We start from the raw sequence: 22,485 nt of genomic DNA on the forward strand, positions 1-22,485 counted from the left end.
AAAAAAAAAGAAAAAGAAAATGAAAAATTTTACTCAAATCACTTGTGCCTTAGTCTAAGAAAACAGTAAAAGCATGAGGCACACTGCATCTGCCTTGTGAGACTGAGGAAATGAATAATCCTGCTATACCTCCACTTGCAGGCCTAGAGAATAAAAGGTAAATGGGGATACAGCTCATTTAGGAAATGGGAGTAAAAGTGATGGAAACTGTCCTCAGAGGGCAGCCAGAGGCAGATATGGGAGTTTCTTAACATAATAAAAAAACCTCATCATTTATTTGCGAGAGAGCACAGTGTTAATATCCCCAAAGGGGGTACAGCTAGATCTCTAAAAGTTCTTATTTTTAGACTTAGATTAATCTCAAGATTTTGAGGGAACTTAAGTCATAACAGGAGGCAAGAAACACTGCAGTTCTTCCACACAGGAAATGAACATGAAATATTTGCCCCTCCAGAATACAGACCCAGGTTGTTTGTTTGCTTTTAAGGTGGAAATATGTTCACATTCCTACAGAATTCTGTTTTACAACTCAACCAGATCTAACCAGTGGCAACACCAATAAGCCAGACCTGCTCCCTCCTACTGGAGTTGGCAGCTCTACAACCAAAGTTCGCTCACCACCAGGACCGAAGGAGCAGCTGACGGCCAGGCAGCAAGCAAGCTCTTCTGATAGCTCCTGTGGCTCCACAGGGAGCAGAGTCCAACTCGCCTTAGCTGGAGGGATTGTTACCATGACATACGGTGCTCAGGAAGGTGAGACGAGTAACGTGGAAAGAGACCTGAGCGGAGATAGAGCCAAGTCTCCAGAGGACTCAGTGGAGCCTTCCTAAGAGAAAAAGTGGCAAAAAGTGAGTAATTTCCGGTGCAGATAACTAATGTATTCGTTGATTTAATGGATTAAAAAGACAAGTAGTTAATATGTACAATAAGAGGGCAGCACAACTGAAGCCTTCAAAATGGATGTAATAGGTTGTGTATATCTATATCCTAAAGAGATTACTGTGATTCATTCATGCTTCTTTCCAGGCTTTATGAAAGCAACAGAAGTGTCTTAACATACACTGATATTTTCCAGAAACTTATTCTTTCCATTCACTCTACCCCATCGGTCGTTATGTTCAAAACTTCCTCAAAAAGAAAAAAAACTTTTATAGCAGCATAAACCACTTCCAACTTCCACAGAAAACTTCTGTGCAACTGAGCGGTGTTTAAAGGCAACAAATAACAGCAGGGAGATTCCATTTTTGTGCAATTATCTCTCGCTTGCATTCCTATAGGATATAGTGTAGGCAAAGGGCAATGATGTGGCTCTCCTCTCTACCATCAGGGATGGGCAAGGGGCAGAGGGTAACCTCTGCCTATTCCATCCACCACCCTGAGTAGAATTTTTTCCATATAGTCCTTTCCTCATCTATCTCACTCAATGTTCACTAGACAAAAAGCCTCATCTCTCACAGTCTTATCAGAGGGAATTAGTTAACAGATCCAAGAGTTGATTGTTTCTGGGTTTTTTCACTTCTTGGAACTGAGACCAGAGAGCACATGGTGCCTGCTGAGATGCCATGTGAGTATGAGCAATGCGCATTTTGTTACAGTTCAGCAATTCTATTTGTTCTGTGGTGTGTTTTCAAGGTGAGATGGCCATAGAAGGAGCACAGTTTCCCAAGTTAAACAGAATTAGTTAAAAAATGGGATATGGCAGAAAGGAAAGAATTGTCCCAAAAAGTTTCTAGTGCAAGCTTTAAGTGGTGTAAAAACCAGAAACATTCACAGGACTAAATGACTGACATACTGTCTTGCATGTCTTGTATGGACAGTGCAATGTGATGGGAAGCATATTTCTGCATCTAGTTTTCTATATAGAGCTAAGTTTGGAGACTAGTAACCCAGCTTAAAATATGCAGGATCACAATTCAAATCTCAGCAAAGCTGACTCAGCTCCTCACCCCCCCTGCAGTAGGTAAAGAAGCTGCTCCCCAATCACTGAACTCTTTCTGAGGCAAGACTATCAAAGTGCTTAAGAAGCGCTATACTTGACTTCCAAGCCCTTCAGCTTTCCTCTGTGCTTTGCACAGGTATTACACATGCCAGCGTTCCTCAAGGCTTTTGCAAAGTACCCTTTGCTTATGATTTCTTTCACCCCCTCCTCTAGTGGAGGCACAAGCAGGCAACTGTTTCCATGGCTTCTGCTCAGAATCATACATGTTGGGAAGAGGGGTCATGTGCTACAGTTGAGCAAAGGTTCATGCTGCTGCCCTTGCCCAGCACACATCCTGCCCAAGCTAATTTGTTAATGTTTAGATCAACCATCTATTGTCAGTCACCACACCTTGGCTGTAGCTTGCTAATAAGGAGATAAAGTCCAGCTTAAAAAACACAAAGCGAAAAAACAGCTTGGAAACCGTATGTTAAAGTATAGCATGTGTGAGATTGTGTTTGTTATTTGTACATACACCCTAAACTAAAAGAAGAAGAAGAAAAAAAACTGTACTCCACTTGTGCAGGAAAACCATGACTTTTAGCATTGGTTTAAGCGGCATCTTTCAAAATACATGCCACAACGTAGTGGGCCCAATTTTGGGGAGGGAGGAGGAAGATCATTTAATTTAAGCCTATAGCACCAAAGCCTCTACTAACTTGCATCCTGTTTAGCTGAGCTGAAGTCAATACCACATGGTTCAGAGCCATTTGTTGTATTTGCTCACATTCTGAGGAATCTTATCATGAAGTTGTAAGCTCGTGTACAAAAGACAGACGTGAACTGAAACATCAGAGTTTATGTGCCAGATTCTGGCACGTTCTTCTAACTAAAGATTCTTCCACACAGCTCCCCAGCAGCTGCTTAGACACGTGGACAGGTTCACAGTTTGCATTCAAAGCAAATGCAACAGGCGACACTTTAAGGAGACGCTGCTGTTGGCTGCAACGCACGTTTTAGGTATTCGTGCCCAGCTTCTGCTCCTTCCTCTGCCCATGCCACAGCCATACACTGCACATGGGCCATTATGGGGAGCTGGGCCAGGACACTGATTTGGCATTTCAATCAATGACATGATTTTACTTTTCCTGCACTTTTTTTTTTTTTTAAAGGAGGATGGCTTTCCTGATACAGGTCAGAATACAGATGCGAAAATAGTCATGTTGGCAAAACTGAGAGGGTAAGGCAGTGGACTGTGGTCACAGCCATAGAGACAGCATGGTGGAGAAATACTTTAGATCAGAAATACTCCAAACAAAGATGAGGTATTGAGCCCTTGCCATTTGCAATATTCAACTGGAGTAAACATCCCACCTGAAAATGCCTAACAAATTGGGGAAGGGGAGAAAAAAAAAAAAAGGGTTTCTGTGTTGTTTTTCTTCTCCTTCTATGTCATACTGGAGCTTTTTATTCTGAATCTAGTACACATCAGGAAACAGAACCTTGTTTCCTTTGTGTTGAAAAGTTATGTTCTTATTTCAGCCTATAAATTAAAAATCTTATACAGTCTAAAACTCAAATGATGCTTATTAAGGTTCTTGCTACGCAATCCTAAGGAGGCCACAGAGCCATGCAGAAAAAAACAAGAGAAAGGCAAAGTGGGAGTAAGTTGAAATAGAAGTAGGGGAAACACCTAACCAGACATTACCCCAGGAGCTTTCAAAGAGAAAGGGGAAGTGTGATTTAACAGTAGCTACATTTAGCTCTTGTGAATTAGACTAGCCAAATTGCTTTTGTGATTAACACCATTGATGTCACCCTGAGAATCAGCATGAACATGATGTGATCACTCATCTCTACTCGTGCAAGTCACATTTCTCCAGGAACTGAAACCCTGAGATCACAAACTGAGAATTCTGGCAGCTGTTTTTGTTTTAACCTCTGTGAGAATTTTAACCAGCTCCATACATCTGCCTTAAGAAAGTTTTATTAGTCATATATGTCAAAACTGCTTCCTTCAGAAATCCAGCAACCCACACTTCTGAAAATCTCCTGCAGGAGAGGTCCCAGGACGTGCTTGCTTCACTTCAGCTTGAACAAAACAGCTTTTTCCTTTTTCCCCTAGTGGGTGAACAGGTTCATTGTGATTAAAAAAAAGTAAAATCTATTTTGATTGAATGACCCTCCCTAATCTCGCTGTCATCTAAGACAAGAGTTCGATAAGTATTTGTTTATATAGCTCTGTATAGGTGGATAAGGAATACTTCCTTTATTTGTCAAAAGATAGTGAACGCAGAGATGCCACATGGAAAACAAACAGCAAATTAACTTCCTTAACAACTCAAGTACATTTGATACATATGATTTTAATGCTGCAGATTCTCAGTTCCATTCATATCTTTAACATTCCCATGCAGTATCCAGCAAATTAAAGAGGTACAAGAGACAGAGTTTTTTATTTCAAAGAAGGGACACTGAATTTTGCATCTTTTTTATGGAGGGATCTACAGTAAAGTTTTTAAATACATCGCATTAACAAAAAGGACAAAAACTCTCAAGCACAGGAAAGTTATTTAGATTGGAAAAAATTAGGCATTCAGAAATTAGGAAACAGCAGATTTGACCTTGCTCATGCAGCCATAATTCTATCCCCTTGTGGGATGATCCTACATGCTGAAATTAGGCAGAACGTTGTCTGGGGAAAAAAGAGCATGTAATCATGTAATAAACAGTCTCATTATTCGTAAGCATAGCTCATACTTCCTAGACAGAAGTTTAGATGGGCCAAAAAAGATAAAAATTATCTTGTGGAAATCATAATAATCTCTGTGCAAATGCATCATGATCATTGGTTGAATCTTGAACTTTTCAGTACTGCCAATTTGGACTACAGGACAAATAACACTAGCTGAAAGAAAGCCTTTAGAGGAGGACTAGCCCAATACAAATTCCCAGGAGAGCCCAGTCCAGCCGACCATCTTCCAAGGAGCTTGCAGATGTGCGGCATGTGGTGCTTCCAGACATTAAGAAACAGGAGGAGCTGCTCTGTTTGGGATGGCTATAAAAAGACTTCATTCATGCTCCTTCCCTCTGCCATCTCTTCCCCTAGAAACTGGGGAGAGAGGGCAGGGGCTATGTAGCAAATCGACAGAGTTCTGTGTCATAAATACGTTCTCAACACATACCACTGCTGCCCTGACAGCTCCTTCGGGCTCTCATTCCAGTTCACATACTGGCACTCTTGAAATTCAGTTGTTCCAATACACTACCAACATTTTCCAGAAAAGGCGCATGTCCAGCAGGTGCTGTAGCAATCCACGATGTAGCTAATCCTGAAGAAAAGTCTGCTCTTAGCTCCTTAATAAAGAACACGCATTCATTCAGCAAGAAGATTACTCATTTGATCTCTTACTCTGAAGTAACTCTCCAAGCTTGCCATCTACCTTACTGTTTCACAAACTGCCCCCATTTAGCTGCTGGAAATTGGTGATCCCAACAGCTGTTCTCCAAGCTTCCCCATGTGGTTAAGGTGGAAGAAAAAAACCCCACACACAGTGTAGGGCTCTCAAGTCCAGAGAACAAACAAAAGAGAGCAATCATATTTAAAAGGTCCCTTTAAAGATTTGTCTAGTCTTTGAAGCCTGGTGTTTCACACAACCATTAGGCACAAGGCTGCCAGCTGTTCATTTTGCTGCATGTCTCAATATCTCCTGCTCTACTTATAGCTCCAGCTGCTGGAGATGGGACTTCCATTTGAGAAAGAGTGAGGTCATACCTACACATACAAAGCAGCATCACTTAGAGCAGACATGGCTCCGAATGAGATGATCTCTCTTCACAGTCCAGCACAAGGATCCCAGAAGGGACCATGGGCTTGGATAAAAAGCTGGGGCAAGATGCTATGCTGATAGTGCTGCTGGGCTCACGGTTGGAAAGCCCAGTATTAGTTCACTCTTGTGATGTGCCACTGCACATGCTTATAGGAACAAGCTGGCATCAACAGCCCCACTGGACTGAAAACACCTGTTTGCTTCTGGTCTGGGGAACTACATGACTCTGAGCTCAGCCAGCACATGGTTAGAAGATCATTTGAACAAATTTTATGACACGGGCACTATCCCCCCACTCAACCGAGATATTTTGGTGCCACAAATCCTGGCTCTCAAAAGAAAAAAAAAAAATAGTAAGTCCAAGAAGAAAATTCTTCAGACCAATTCTATGTCTCACATAGTCAGCAGCACAAACCTAAGTAGACTGGTACTAAAGCCAGGCAAGCTATTAGGCAAGTCAAAAACAGCATCTGCAAGTAAAGATTTCATTCTAAGAACCAACTATACCGCAAATATATTTTTGAGAAATACTCTCAGACAAAATGAAATTGATTTATATGAATGTATGTTTTTCCTATGTATCTTAAAAGTAAGTATATAATAATTATCCCATTGATGTGAAATACTTTGCTCTTCTCCCAAACAGCACTATGCTTTGTAGTTTAGCTTTTGGAAACAAATAGCCCAGCTGCTTTAATTGCAAATTTATGAATAGTTGTAGTATTTCATCCTAGTGATGCCTACAGAGCAAACCTCACTCTGCAAGAGCAGACAGCTAATAAAATTCTTGAATTCTCATCCTGTCTGGTACTTCAGAGGAAGATTATCTGACACAGAGTATGCAGACACAACAGTTGTACTGTTTGTGAATGAGAACATTTTTCCTGACTACCTGGAGTCTAAAAATGCAAGATTTAACTGCCTTATAGCATGCAGCATACTGATAGTCATTATTTTAATACAGAGCTACCTCAGTAGGTGACAGAATGCACCTACTACATATTATAGGCCAGGTTTCTGCCACAGACATGGACCTGGCTTCAGCTTCTCCAACAACTCCAAAAGTAAACTTTTAGTAATTGTTCTGTTCAATACTTCCCAAATCATAGCAAAAGTGGGAAGAAATCAGTAACATATAAAAATATCACATGCATTTTCAACTTAAAGTCATGAATGTTAATTCCTAGGCTGCTCTTTAAATACAGAACTGTAGTTTATTTACAGATGAAAAAAGTTGGTGAGATGAACTGATTAAGAAAAGTTATTCCTATGTAAAATGCCTGGCACTAACTCTGGATCAGACCACAGTAGTTTTTGCCTCTGTATTAAATAATTATAGCAAACATTTATTAAAGGAGAGACAATAACTTCCTGTCGACACTTATATCACATATAACAGCGTCTGATGGAGAAATGTTGTACAACAGACAAGTTTATGCAACAGATTCTGCTACCCCAGAGTTCAGCCTGTGGAAGGAGAATGTAAAGGAGATGCATTTGAAAAAGCTTTGTTTGCTCACTATTTTATTTAAAATAGAAAATCATAAAGAAAACAGGACAACCCAACCACACTGGCCCACAGAAAAAAAAAAAAAAATCATTATCCTTCTATGTTCTGTGCTATTGCTCCCAAGCCAGAGCAAGTCCAGGGAATTCTGCCTCTTCTGGCACCAGACAGAGAAAAGCTTTGGCCACTAGTGTGTGACCCAACACAGCAGTCATCCTGTCACCCTTCACAGCGCTATTTTAGCAGTATCTTATTTAGTACATCAAGTCCCATGACCCATATCCAATAAGGAGGTTCTGTCTAATACACTGATGAGATAAAAGGATCCTTTTCAAGCAATGGTTATGCAAGAGATCCATACTATAATGCAAGCCCTGAAACACTAAACAAATATTAAGTTATAAATAAAATGCATTCTTGCTCTTAAACCCATAACAGATACCAGCCACCTGCTTGAAATAAAACTGTGTCTACTACATCTGCAAACAGAGACTTTTGTTAAGATTTATCAATTCACCTTCACTAAAATAAAAAAAAAAATCACCAAGATAGAGTCACTAACATTTCTAGGAAGTAGAAAACTCAGTAAAATGTGTCTTAAGACAGATGAGAGCAAGGAAGCTATATCTGCATTAGCTTCTGGATTAAAAACATGAGACCTGTTCAACATGAAGAACCGTTCAACATTTTTCAGAAATATTTTAATATCAACATTGCATTAACCCCTACAACTCAATCACCTTCTGCTACATAATTCATCAATCTCCAGCCAAAGACTCACTAGGACTTTCAATAAAATTTAAGTAATGAATATGTACTCTCTAACTAACCCAAAGTCCAAGACAACAAAGCAAATAGGTGCCAGAGTCCCGATTAGAACTCATGTTTCTGACTTTTGGTCTGGCACTGATCAGTGAAAAATGCCACTTCGCAGTAGGAAGAAAAGCCTCCAGTATTGTAAGTGGAGGTTTTTGGTTTTGTTGTTTGGGATTTTTTTGGTTTTGTTTTTTGGTTTTGTTTGTTTTTTTTTTTAATACACATATAAAATCTTCCAAAAAGAAAATTAATTCAGTTTTAAAGACTTGCTTGAATCAGAAAGATAAAAGAATGCAAAATCAGTACAAATTCTCCAATAAAATAAGAATATCTGCAAGAAATTGAGATTATACTGGCCTCAGGTCAGAGATTTATTGGACTTGAGGCTGTAAAAACAAGTAGTAGAAATGAGACAAACTGCTTGCTGCAAAGACCAATAAGGGGTTTAAAGAGACAATACCTTGTGCTCATTCAGCTATCATCTTCATAGCTCCAAAACACTGGTCCTTAAAACTTATTCTCAACATACTGATTTCAAAAATGAGATTGACAATTGACAGTTCCTGACCTGTTGAGTTTACAACATTTAAAAAACACAGGACAGAAAGCTTTCAGATGATATCAAGCACCTGTTCTCAGTGAGAGCTGTCAAAGGCATCCACTGCAAACTTCACTGCAAAACTGCGATAGGAAAGATACCAAGATGACAATCAGAATTCTATGATTTTTAAGGTCCTAGACATGAACAGTCTTTCAGGGCAAGAAAAGCTGGCCCACTGTTATTCACGTACTACTTAGAGACACATTAGGTACTTCAGAAGGTGTTTTTTAAAGTGACATAAACCTTGCTCCAAAGTACTTAATCTAATTTGAGAGAATGGTTACTGTAATAAGATCAAACAGTTTTGAACAAGTATATACTAAATAGCTTATAAATATAGGTTGGTTTAACAGACCTAGCATATTGAGATACTGAAGACAGGATCTTTTAGGAAAAAAATTGAAGGATAGATAGCATGAGAAACAGGGAATGCTTCAGGACAGGAAAACTTCTTTCTTGAATCAAAGATGAACAAGTTTTTGAAAAAATATTCCATTAACAAGTTTCTTTTTTTCTTTTTTTTTTTAAAAAATGCACATTATGCTTCTTTAACAACTGGGAATAAAGGAACACTCTCCTGCAATTCACAAAACAGACGTGTGCAAACCAAGCATAATCAACTTCAGAGAATACTCAGAGAGAAGTGTTAGGCAGCATCCAAAGGCTAGAAAAATAGCTGCCAAGTACAGACAGGCCAAAACACAGTGCACTCTCATCCAGGAGCAGAGCACTTCTGACTCCTACGGGACCAAGACTATCCGTGAGTTTAGATCAGTTCAGGCAGCTATACACTTTTAACGCATTTTACCACTAAGTTGTGCAGCGCTGCAGATGGCAGGCAGAGCACACATTTTATAGGGCAGAACTAATTTCTCCTGTTTTCAACAAGAGCATGGCCCATTTCAAAGTCCCAAGGAATACCCATGCTATAGTGTGATACGTAAATGTAGCACACAAACTTTCACCCATGTAAGGAATCAATCTATTCATTTGCCATTAAATTACTATGCTTCTCTTGTAAAAAAATACAGTAAAACATGAGCCATAAAAATTAAAGACACAAACTTCTTTCCCTTCTCTGCTTTTAGAGGAAACGTCTTACTGAAAAGATTGTTTTTCTGTGTCCAGGCCAATAGTTTCCCTCTTCGGATTAGAGGGATGGATTATAGCAGCTCATGCTGAGCTAGCACTGGTGCAGCTGGACTTTGATACTAGTTGCCAGGCTGGCTAGTTTACAGCTAACTCAGGTATAGCTGGACAAGCGGCAGTCTGCAATGCAGCAGCAAATTAACTATTTAACTCAAACCAAAATCCTTTTTCCCTACTTAATGAGAAACAGCAGCTGACAAACTATGGATTTGGCATTCTATCACATGCAATAAGATTTGCTGCAAGTATCTAAAAATATACTTCATGGCTGATAGCCCAAGGAACTGATCAATTAAAGTTCAAGAGGTGCATTTTACAGTCCAGATGTTCTCAAACTGGGCTCCATCGACAACTTACAGGGATGGTTGTTCACATTATACTGATTTTTTTCCCCTTTGCTGTATCAGTTTGTGTCCAAAAAATAAAAAGTACATCTACAATTCTTAAAAAAAAAATCCTTAAACATTTTCTCCTTTTGTTACAGTTAGCATAAAAATATCACAGCAAATCAATAGGATGAGAAGCTGACCCAGAGACAACTTGGTGTACAGTATGAATCAAACTTGAACCTCTGCTATAGTATGACCTTAATAAGAGCTCTGAAAGCATGAAAATTACAGGATCCACATGTACATGCATAAACTCTAGATAATAACAAAAATTCCACAGGGCAAACACTCTTTTGCTAACATGACCCACACACTTCTTCAGTAGAACTGGTATCAAAACTTGGGCAAAGACAGGGAAGAGCAAGAGATCTTACTTGCTTACTTAAGGAAAAACCTGGTAGGATTTTGTAGGCAAGTGGATTGCAACAGTGTTACTGCATCTTAATTTATTAAATACTCATGCCTGAAAGGTTTCCTCCAACACTCCAGTTATAAATGATCATAAAAATGCAAAACTATACCTTGGGGAAGAGATGAGAACTAATTTAAACACGCATTTATCCATGCACTGAAACAAACACAAAACTATCTCAAAACTGACAAGAATCTAAGCTTGGATACACCACTATCATGTGTCGTGTATAGGGGATACCTGGACATGGACGTACCTGTATCTTCATCCATCTTTTCATTTGGATGTTAAATTAAAAATTGACAACTTGACTGCCACTAACACCAAACGCCACCACAGGCGAGAAGGGAAGCAGCTAGGTCCAGCATGTCGAATCAGTAGCTGTTGCTACATATATCTTTCCTTGCTCAAATCACAAGAATCCTTCTAGTTCAGTCCTTTGGGGGTGAGAGGAAGAAAGTGCTTAGACTGATATAAGGAAAGTAATTATAAATTAAGTACCATGTAGCTTCATTGCCTATAGCAGAGAAGTGAAAAACAGGTCACATACAAAACCTTGATATATCATTTTTTATTTTGATCTTTTGGCTTTCAAGTCCTTCCTTTCTCCTTCCCTTGCAAAGGCACACACTTCTCATAGGAGTGCAAATCTGTAAGCATCCCAACATAGTCTCTGAGGCTGTTTTGTTGCATTTCCCAGAAAGCAGCCTTAATTTTGCCAAGTCAGAAAAATCACTGATCCATCATCTTTGCTACATGCTGTAAAGCAGAGGACTAAAGCAAAGTTCAAGTGTTCATTGTTTTTCCTTGGAAAAGTGCTCTGCCGCTTCAGTGTGTTCCATCTCTCCTTCCCTAAACTGGAGAACTTTTACCCTTGGTTTCACATCTCTGCTCCAGTCACAGCGCTGCTTGGTGGCAGCAGAACATGCATTACCTTCTGGGCTTCTTTCAACCCTTAATAATCCAGACAAACTCCTTGCTCTTATTGAAATACTGGTATGCATTTGGATTCTTTCCTTGAACACCAACAAGTCAGACTCTTGCCCACCATTTCACTTCATTCTCAAGTAACCATTTTTAACGTAAGCCACAGCATTCTACCAATTTCTGCAGCGAACATGAATTTGTTTTCACCTAGAATTTCATGACTTTGCAACACAGATCAACAGCGTCATGCATTGCCCACTACACCAGCATTTCAGACAACACTCTGCTAGCAGATTCTTTTACAGACATGCTACCAAATCATCCCAACTCACCACTATTGCTGTGGCTAAAGATGGGGTTCGGTTGAGAAGTCGAGAAGCTATTTCCATGAGTTTTGATGTTGTCTGAAGGGCTATAGAGATCATGGTCACTGTCTTCTTTGTCCCTATTTTTCATGTCTTTTGGCAGCTACACAGAGCAGACAGATTCCTTTATGTATGATAAATGCTACAATCACTGCCATCTCCTTAGGGAAGGCAAAGAGTGCTGATCACAGCTAAATGGGTATATGGCTCACACTGCAAACACAACTTCGCTACTGCAAGGCAGGCTGATGTACTGCAGGCTAGACAGCCACAGATACAGAACACACATTTTGATTAACTGAGTATGCTGCACTTGCTACAATGAAACTATTACTTTGAGTGAGTTTGGTCACTTTTGTTGTCCTTTAAGGACATTTTATCACCCTATTGTTTTTCTTTTCATCTTCAGCTTGGGAGACAGAAAATGAGATGCTTGTCTTAAGCAGAATGAAATCTAGAGTAAAACGGTCCTTTCATGATCACCTGTTCCCCAGCCCTTCTAAGCAGAGTACTGAAGTAATTTTACCAAGCTGATAGTTACCTTCAAGCACAAGCTTACATGAGGACCCAGAGGAACATGCAAGCTTACCTTAGACCATACTCTGACATACCTGCAAAAATTACCAGCTATTGACACTGCAGTCAATAATTTCCTATTCCACCTTAGGATCTCAAAGCATTATAAAGCCTATGTAATTATTCATGAGGTAAAAATAGTTTCTCTTCTACACATAAGTAAAATAAGATACAGCATGTAACAAAGACATGTCATTTCTCTTGGTAACTCTTACTTGCATGTCTTAATCATACACTTGTTCTTCTTCTCTTTTTTTTTTTCCTCCCTTTCTGCCCACAAGCACTTTGGGAAGCTTTTAAACTGTTTTATTCTTCAGGGCATTTTTTTGTTTGTTTTGGTTTTTAATACAGTCTATGTTTAAACAGTGTGATTTGTCCTAAGTGTTGCCACAGACAAACACCCACCCAAAATTAAATTCTATAAACAAACAAAAAAATCTCTTAAACACTTTCAGAACTGCTGGTAGCATACAGTAACTAAAAGTGTGACATGCACAGTAGAATAGGTAGTCTTTGCTGATGTAAAAGCTTTTATGGAATGCTGTTCTATTTAGTTCTTACATCAGCTGGATAACAGATGATTTAAAATACAAATATTCTATATCATATACTTCAAACCTGGGCTCTGAATGGAAACAATGCCATTATCTGCTTAACAAAGCCCAATTATTCAATGAATAATCAAGCTACTGTGCAAGGTCTGAATGCCCACAATATGTTATTTGATAATATGGTATCTTCTGACCTAGACAGAGCTGCCTATAGCATGTAATCAAAGCTTTCAGATATATTATGTTCCTCTCCTGCCAAATGCTGTTCATGCAGTATGCTTTATATACCCAATGAAAATAACAGAAAAACAGTCTGTTTCAGGCTGATGTGCTGTGTTAAACTCTTTAAACAAAACTAGTATACAGCCCCAATATCAGATGTTCTTCTAGGGAGGTACCACCACTACCACCTGTTTTTCCTCTAATACTAAATTCTCCATTTTATAATTTAATATTTTGAAAACTGGCCTTCCCTTTTTCTAGCTTCATTCTATGGTAAAAGCACTCTGCACTGCTTTATGATAGCATCATAATCAAGATAAGTATTTCATTACATTAGACATCACCTGGAGAGAAAGCTCATATCTCATACAGCCAACAACAAAAAGTATGTTTTGAAGTCATTTTTAAAGCTTGTGAAACACAGACACTAGGGCATGAAGTCCTCCCTCTCTTGACAAAATGAACTGTGCAAGTCTGTACTTCCCAGTCAATTTATCCAATGTACCTTAGTCCTTATGTAAAGGTGTGAAGCAGAAGAAAGCTTGCTTCACCTGTTCACTCGGTCTATTAAATCTCTCCACCAACGTAGTCTGTGAAAGTGCTAGTTATAAATAACAGTTTTTAGATAGGGACGTGGATCATTTCTCACTAGATGATACACTTACTTCACTTAACCCAGCAAATATCAACCTGATACTAGCTGACACCAGTCACCTAGACACTCCAATAACTGGCTGCATTTCCAAGTGTGTCAAAGAAATAACCAATTAGTCTATGTCTGCTAGTTCACTGCATCCAACGCTTTTGTATTCAGGCCTTGGTAGGTTACCAGCTACTTCGACTGCAGTCCTTCCCTTCCCCCCAAAAAAGGGAAATCATCTCAGACTGAAAGAAGTTCTTCAAAAGCAACGAGTCTATCTAATCTTCAGAATGAAACAGTGCATTCAGATTGGGAGCAACATTCACCCACTAAACAAAAAAGGACCGAGTCTCTTTCCATAGTTCCCAAATTTCAGAAGGGTACACAAGGGAGTTGTACTGATGAGCATTTTTAACGAAGAGAGAACGTAATAAAAGAAACAAACAAATAGGCAACAAAAACACCGTTACAACTGGTCACTATGTAGCTCAGTATTCAAAGGGTTATGAGAGTCTCTGAGCTCCTGTTCCTCCAGCTTTTGAGGGAATCCTTTGCCTGGCACTCCAGGCCTTCCCAGCGTTTCAAAGAATACCTTCATTTACACATCAAAACTCCTCTGCTTTCTGGCAGGATAGGAAGCCTGGGTACCAGCCTAAAAGCAGCACTTCAGGATAACTGTTACAGTCTGTTGCTTAGCCAGAATCATGTTTTACCTGCACAACAATTACCTTTTCTACAGCAGAATAATAGATGCAAGAAAATGGTCGGTTTCTTCAAACTAAAGATTTTTTAGTATCTTTAACTAAATCTAACCTTTTCCTAATGTTAGTCTCAAGAGTCTACAGTGACCTGACCCTGACTTCTAAGACTGTGGAGAAACTGCCTTATCAGTTATTTCTGTCTCACAAGCAGCAGACTACTAAAGGAATTCTTCCTCATTTTCACATTAGAAAACAATAGCAGGGAGCCAAGTTTTGTAAAGATATCCATGAACCTGAGTGTGTCACAGTTACATCCATCACAGATTTATCCTTCCACAAACTCCTGAATATTTAAATACAATATTTCAAAAGACTTCAGTACAAGTCACACAACTCCGTGCATTTGAAAAAAAACAACCACTACACACTAACTAGTCTCTGAAGTTCTTTGATTTGGGGGCCAAAAGCAAACCTTTAGGTTTTTCTGTGCCTCTGCTGTGCGGGTTTTATTTTTTGGTTGGTTGGGGTTTTGTTTGTTTTTTCTCCTTTTGAATTGAAAAAAAAAATTCCACAAGTCTTTCAACATTTCACATAAGAATTATCTCCATGCAGCTCAGCAGTGATTGAACAGATGCTACCATTGAGGTGCAGACAGCAGAGCTGGCTGTCCTCAGTGATACTGCTACTGCAGACATCCAGCTATAGATCACCAATAGATAGGCCACCAATAAATATTTCCTTCTCCCAAAAACTACTCAGTATTCCCACTGTCAGCCTAGCTTCACAGCTGTGTACTGAGGGTTAGATTTCCATTTTAAAATACTCAGAAGATCTATTATTGCACAGAATATCTCTTCAAAAACAGTTCAGAGAAAGTCTCAGACTCAGGTTTTCTTGGAAAACTTACAATGAACCTATTTCTCATTGCCTGCTTCAGTACAGGGCAAAAGCTTTCTAGAAACAATCTACAGTCTTAAAAAATTGACTCTTAAAAAAAAAAGACAAGAAATCCCAATGCTATGTTAAAAACTTGACTGCACTTCCATTCAAAATAAAATAAGCACTTTAAAGAACACAGTGAACAAACTCTAGCTACTCTCCTCCCCAAAGCCAAAACTACTCTCACCAGCACACAAGCACGTCCATTTCACAGTGCACTGCAGCATGTCCTACATAATAAATATGCACGTAGCAATCAAAAGTGTGGATCCCTGAACTAAGCAGGAAGAAAGATGGTTTCAGCTAAATTTCTTGCTTCTGACTCTCTGGTTTTATTACTACCTCTTCCAGTTTACAAAACTACAGAAATTTCCACGTGGCTATATGAGAAACAAACTGTTGACTGACAAAGCAGACAATATATTTTATATAGATGACAGCTAACTTTCATAAATTTAAAAATTACTTTCAGAGGTACTTTTATCTTCAGGTAAGATCTCAGCATATTATATATACAGACTAATTGCTTTTTCAGTGGTACTCCTTTAGATAACTACAAGAAAGTTATTAAGATTTCAATGTTAGCAATGTGAAATCTGATGACAACAAAAATGTACAATGCTCATGCTGCCAGAGGCAATAAGACTTCTCTTTACCAGTGTTGATCCTTGCTACACAGATAAGCAGGAGTATCTGAATAAACTCAAATGTGCAAGACCTAAATTAAGAAAGATTCTTAAAAGTGTCACACTTAGCCACTTAAGCTACTACTGACCAACGCATTTAGTATCTGCCATGCATTTAAAGAGACTGCTGTGCTAGGATGCAAAAGGTCAACAGAATTTTTAATGACACATATACAGTACTACCTACATAACTAAGGTTTTCCTAAGCATCTATCACCATTCACAATGTTCTCATTAAAATGTATTTAGATTGCAAATCCCCTGGGACAGGATGTGTCTTTTATCTGTAATTTAACAGTCTACACCACAATGAGAATCCTGGTCATTTTTGCTTTAAATACTAGCACAGCAGCACAAGTACTTTTTAAGGTAGAAGAAGATTACAAATATTCAGAAAACACCCTTTGTGTTCACTCTCTGTGCTTAATTCCCATTTATAGTTCAGAATAAACACTTCAGCTGTCATTTTATTAGCAGTTTTACCTACATAAGAAATTCAAGATGGGGCCAAATTTCCCTGCATAACAATTTCACAGTAAGTGGCAGCCAGATGGACAGCATGCTGCCATATGCTCTCCTTTGCTGAAAGGTAGAAAAGTGAGCAAATATGAATCAGAAAAAAAAAAGGAAAGAGTGTGGGGAGACAAATATCTCTGCAGTATGCCCATTAATTCATGCACACAGAACCATACACAAACTTCTCTGTGCCTTGTACCTTAGGATCTGAACTGCAGGGAAGCAATGGCAATGATTAGGGGGCAGCTAGGGAACAGCTGTTATCTCCAGCATAATCCTTGCTAGACAGGTATGTGTTATTCCTTAATATAGGAAAGGGATGAGAAAAAAAGACATCACTCCATAGGGTCAGCCTCTGGAAGCTGACACTTCTTCCAAGGCAGCGCCAAGAGGCTCAAAAGCTGTACCCACTCTGCAGCCTCCTCTGAATTTCTCTTTGCCCAGAGATAACGTGTCAAAAACTTTTAAGTAAAGCTTGATGCTACCCAAGTCTTGCATTGCTCTTTCAGTTGGAGCAGACAAGCTGGTCATATTATAATGTCTCCAAGCGGTACCTGCCCTTTTGAGCTAGTCCTAAAAATAACACCTTTCAAAGTTAAACTTATCTATTTAATTACACTACTGCTCAGAAAGTCCTTCTTCTTAAGACCAAACAGGGGGGAGAAAAAAACAAAAAAAACAAACAAAAAACACAAAACAAACAAACAAACAAAACAAAAAAAAAAAAACACAAAAAAACCAAAAAGAGCATTCAGATTTCTGGAGGTGGCAGCTGGTAATGGAAGTAGAAAAACAGTAAATATATGCAAGAAAAACCTTTGAGGTTGTTTTTGTTTGAGACACTTGTGCAAGTTAACATATGAACCTTGACCCATTTTTCACTTTACTGTTAAAAAGATGTTTTCAAAGCAGCCAAATTTTATCAATCCAGATAAGAATGTAATTATTTACTAGATGTGGGTTGTAAAATCCAGGCAGCTATTATATACAGAGAAAAATTATGGTCTGCTTGCTGAGACACACCACATGCCTCATGTTTACAACCTGGATGTTTGTTAACTTTAATTATTAGAGACAGGAGCTCCTTAGTTCACTTTAGAGAACAGTTTTTTAAAAAATTTGTGCCATTAGCTAAATTGACTGGTAGTCCAAACAGTGTACTTTCTACAAGAAATTATTTGATACACTTGAACAAAAGTATTTAAGGCAAAATACTAAAATAATTCAACAGCAAATGTCTCACCAACTTCAATAAAATTTGTATTTTGCTATTTTTATACCTAAATTTTCATTTTCTATTAGTGGAAAAAGCTGGTAGGCACACTTCAATATCAGACAAGAAATACTTTCCACTACAAAGACTTTTGCAACTTTGAGAAGCTCTGACACTTGCCTCATTTGCAGGCAGCCTTTGATGTTGCCTGGAATAGCAGAGATGCTCTTTGTCTTATGGCAATCCATTCAAGTTAAACCGAACTGTTTTCTTACACCTACCTGCTTTTTTTAATCAAGTATTTGGTGGCCTCTCAAAAAAAGAAAATCAAATGGACACGAAGTCCATGTACACAATGGCTGAGCAGCTTGTCCCTCTGACAGAACAGCGGCAGACAGTGTGCTATGGAGCACTGACAGGTTGCTGAAGCAAAAAAGCAGAGTGGCAGGACAGACAGCAGAAAGGAGGATGAAACAGGTCAAATTTCACCCACTGTTTCCTTAGATAAAGCACAGACCCTGAAGGTCCTTCCTCATTCACAAAATAACAGACGTACCAAGCAAGGCAATTACCTGAATTAGAAATCACCACTGAAGGCTCAAATCCCACTTAGGGATTTCTTAAGGTCAACAAGGGAAGTTTATGCCTTGATAAAATGTTGTTTTACAAAAAGAAAAATAAAAAAGTCACTAAAAAAACCCACAATACTAAGAGGTTGTGTGTTAGGAACTAATTTGCAAGGTGGTTATTTGTATTGAAAGTTAAGCTATCGAAAATTAGGAAGCATATTTAAAAGAGCCTATAACTTAAGCTCCATTTGCACTGATCCTCTTTTTAACTGTTAAAATCACACACTATTTTTCCTGTAAATCGTTGGCTCATTCAATGAAGAGCATAGCTCAGAACACAGAACTACATTTACACAACCTTAAACTAGGCATTTTCCCACTTACAGGTCTGACATTGCAACCAAAATATTTTAACATATATTTTTAAATTTAGCTTTGCTTGTGTATAATGCTATAGGTACTCTACATGACACAAGGAAATATATAGCGATCACGATGAAAAATTTTACAGTTGAAATATATCAAAGCAACATTGAGCCTTAGACAAGATAAAATGGTAGGGAGACAGAGGGACAATCTCTTTATGCTTTAAGTATTATGATTTTGAACAAAGCAAGAAATAAGCCAACATTACATGTTATAATGCTTAGCTAATGACAAAAGCATCATTAGAAAGCCTCCATTGCTACTTGAGTTTACTAGAAGGCCTATCTTTCATTATACTCATGCAAAACCAGTGATTTCAACAGGATTACATGGATGTAACACAGCTCATTGTGACCTTATAACTAAATTAAGAATTAAACCCTAATACATCACTCTTGTCAAGCCAAATCCTAAGCCCAGCAAATAGGGGGACTGAAATATGACAGAGAGACTGAAGCAAACCTACTGCTAGCTTTCACCTATCCTCTGCCCCTAATGTACCATCTAAGAATTTGGTGGAAAAAAGCTTTCTATTCACCTTGGGAAAGGACCCTCTAGAGTAAAAAAATTCACAACAGTCAAGTTTCATCCCACAGTGACAACAAACCAATATTTCCCATTTTTCTCTTGAAGATGGAATTTCACCAACTATCCTCATGCCTACCTACACTACAAAAATACTCCTAAAAACATTTTCAGAGTTCAGAATTTTTTGCAAACTCCCTATTTTCCAACACTGCACATTCCAGACTTGCCCTTCATACTGTTCAACCTAATGAGTGCATGGCAAATGAGTGTCCACAACACACAGTATCAGGTTAGAACCAGTGAGGAGAAGAAAAGGAGGAATCAAATAACAGTCTTCTTCTCACATACCAACTAGCACTGAAAATTCTGCAAACAGCACTTGGCTGACACTTTTGATGATAACACATAAGGCAGAAGGGACTCCAGCTCACTCTCCTATGTCAACACTGGTTCTGCAGTATCCACGAGGACAAAGTATTTTCCCTTGTTAAGTAACCCCATTGTCCAGGAAGCAGATGAGTTGAGCACCACTACACCAACACAACACCCTATTTGTTGCTCATGGAGAGTTTTATACCACGTAACACAATTCAGTTAACTGTTGTTCTCTTGGCAGATAATGCAACTAATTTACATGAATACTGATGATATATTATAGGTAAATTTTAGTCACATCAGGATTTCATAGGGCAATGCAGTTTCTCCTAATTTAGGTGTAATCACATGTAATAACACCAAAACCACACTCTTGATAGTGCTTGAGGTTTTGCTAGTTCTGTGTCTCTGTGCTAAAAGTAATCTGTGATGCAATATTACTGCAGAGTCAGAACCTGCAGTGTATAGACCATAAGAGATGAAACATAAGCTGCCAGGTAGGCAGGTTTCAGGGAGTCACCACTGAACCCAAGTTGGAATAAGAGCACAGGAGTACCTGGGGCTGGGAAAGGGGATGTATAATTAGCTGTACGCATCTTTTACAAGGCACTTTCAGAATTACAATCATGCATACACAAAACTAACCTTTGGGAACAGACACAGTGATAGGGAAAACAGCTATACTGTGCATTATGTTCTGCATTTATGCTGTCAGTCACAACCTGAAAATATTTCAGCTGAGTAGCCTGCTTGCACTAGCTCCTGCACTGCAAGCACACATAGCTCACATCTTAATTTTCCTACTGACCTTTTCATAAACTGGTTGGAATTAAGATCTCCACCTCACCTGCTGCTCTAGTTCTGAAGCTGGAATAGCTGCTGCGTACTCTTGCTACATGCTGTCTTTGCCTACTTTTTTCTTTAGCATAGTCACTGCTAATCACACCTAACTTTTTTTACAACTTATACCTCTTTTCACCTTCCAGGTAAAAACCTCACCTTGCACTGAACAAAGGCAAGCCAATTTTACAATTCAATGGGTAGCATCAGGACGGACCTGCAAAACTCCACTTTGTTCAGAAATTGACAGGAACGAGTATGTGTGTGCATTGCTTCAGGAATGTGGACTCTTTACTCATATAGTCACTTCACTGACTGCAAGCATACTTTTAACAGCATTTAGGAACCATAACACGTTTGAAGCAGTACACGCTTGCTTCTTACTCTGCATCCTCTGTAAATGAGACTTATTCCTTCTCTGCACAGAGTATACTGCCTTACAATAGAGATACTGTTCACTAGATCAAGTAACAGCTTCTCCCATACAAGATAATAGTTGCAAAATGTTAATCACAATACCTCGTTGCAAAGCACTTACACACTACTATTGTACAGTCTAATTTATAATCCTCCTCTAAGATGACCATGCTACTAACAACCCTTTTACAAGTGTCCTGCAGGAACTTGCAGCATCTTTACAAGAACCACCAGAAAACCACTGAGTATCATCTCACTCGATCCATATTGGGGAAATAATGTTTTACAGCACATTAAAAATAGACAGGTAGATTACCATTCTTCATTTATGCAAATTCAGTATTAAGACTTGCAAAACACATAGGAATCCCGACTGACGCATCAAAACCCAGCAATTTCTGACTCCATATTCCTATTACATGACAGGTGCCCTGTGTTCAGACAAATGAGGTCTGCCGATTGCATTCACAGCTGTAAATATCCCTACATCATTACCCATTTTACTTCTTTTACCTATACAATCTTTTGCAGCTGTTACAATGGTATCAGGTGCATGCCCCATTTAATACAGAGCTTGTAGGTTGGTTTGCTCTCAAACCCAACTAGAAGAACAATGATATTCTGATTGAGACGCATTTAGCAGATCATTTTCCTAACTTCATAATACTAACAAACTTTGAAACCATGCATGTTCATGTACTATTTTCCTTAAGTAAAGTTACCGTAATATGTGATCCTCTTATAGCACACAAATCCTCACAGGTTACAGATTTCACTTCTATAGATATAACAAAAAAAGGCCTATTAAGTTTCCCACATTTTTACAAAAGGCAAACCAAAAATTCCCTGGTTAAGAGCAGCCTAAAAGGGTTTCAACTTCCAAAAAGACACTACTGTTCCTCTTCTCATTGTGGCAAGCAATGATGCTAGTCTAGTACAGAAGGTTTCCAACAAGAGCTGCAGCATCTTATAGACTTATAGCACTCTCAGTGAAGAAATCGTTCAAGCGGCCGTCTCGCTGAGGTATTACACGTCAGGTGGGATTTCACACAAAGAATAAAGGCGACTTTCACGCTAAGGTATTATCGGGGTTATTTGTATTCCAGAACCGCACGCCAGAAGTTGGCAGCCCGCGCCCGTCCTGAGGCGCAGGATCCGTGGGGGTCTGGCTGTGGGGGGTGACCGCGGGGCGGGGGGCGCCCGGCCACCCCCCAGGCGCCCCTCCTGAGGGAGCAACGCCTCCCCAGCGCGCGCCGAGGCGGCCGCGGCCCCGCACCACAGGCGGGCACAGCCCGGAGACCTCCCACCCCCGGCCCGCGCCGCCCAGTCCGCATCCCGGCTGACCCGGTGGAAGGGTGCTCCGGCCCCGCCG

At 39.2% G+C, this 22,485-nt stretch overlaps 1 protein-coding gene across 8 annotated transcripts in view; it reads right to left on the minus strand.

Annotated features, from left to right (window-relative positions):
* TMEM266 (transmembrane protein 266) overlaps nucleotides 1-22,485 on the minus strand; it is a 100,956-nt gene that overhangs the window by 63,030 nt on the left and 15,441 nt on the right. For 5 of the 8 annotated variants that reach the window (XM_082061532.1, XM_082061531.1, XM_082061535.1 and 2 more), the window contains one exon: nucleotides 619-826. The exons of 1 other annotated variant lie outside the window; for it this stretch is intronic. The gene's annotated coding sequence lies outside the window, so the exon portion shown is untranslated. Of the gene's footprint in view, nucleotides 1-618; nucleotides 827-8,531; nucleotides 8,552-10,878; nucleotides 10,909-22,485 lie in introns of those variants that run through there. 2 more of the 8 variants (XM_082061534.1, XM_082061533.1) reach the window with 2 other exon arrangements.

Source organism: Streptopelia decaocto (genome assembly GCF_964273445.1).
Source record: "Streptopelia decaocto genome assembly, chromosome: 9".
Classification (NCBI taxonomy): domain Eukaryota; kingdom Metazoa; phylum Chordata; class Aves; order Columbiformes; family Columbidae; genus Streptopelia; species Streptopelia decaocto.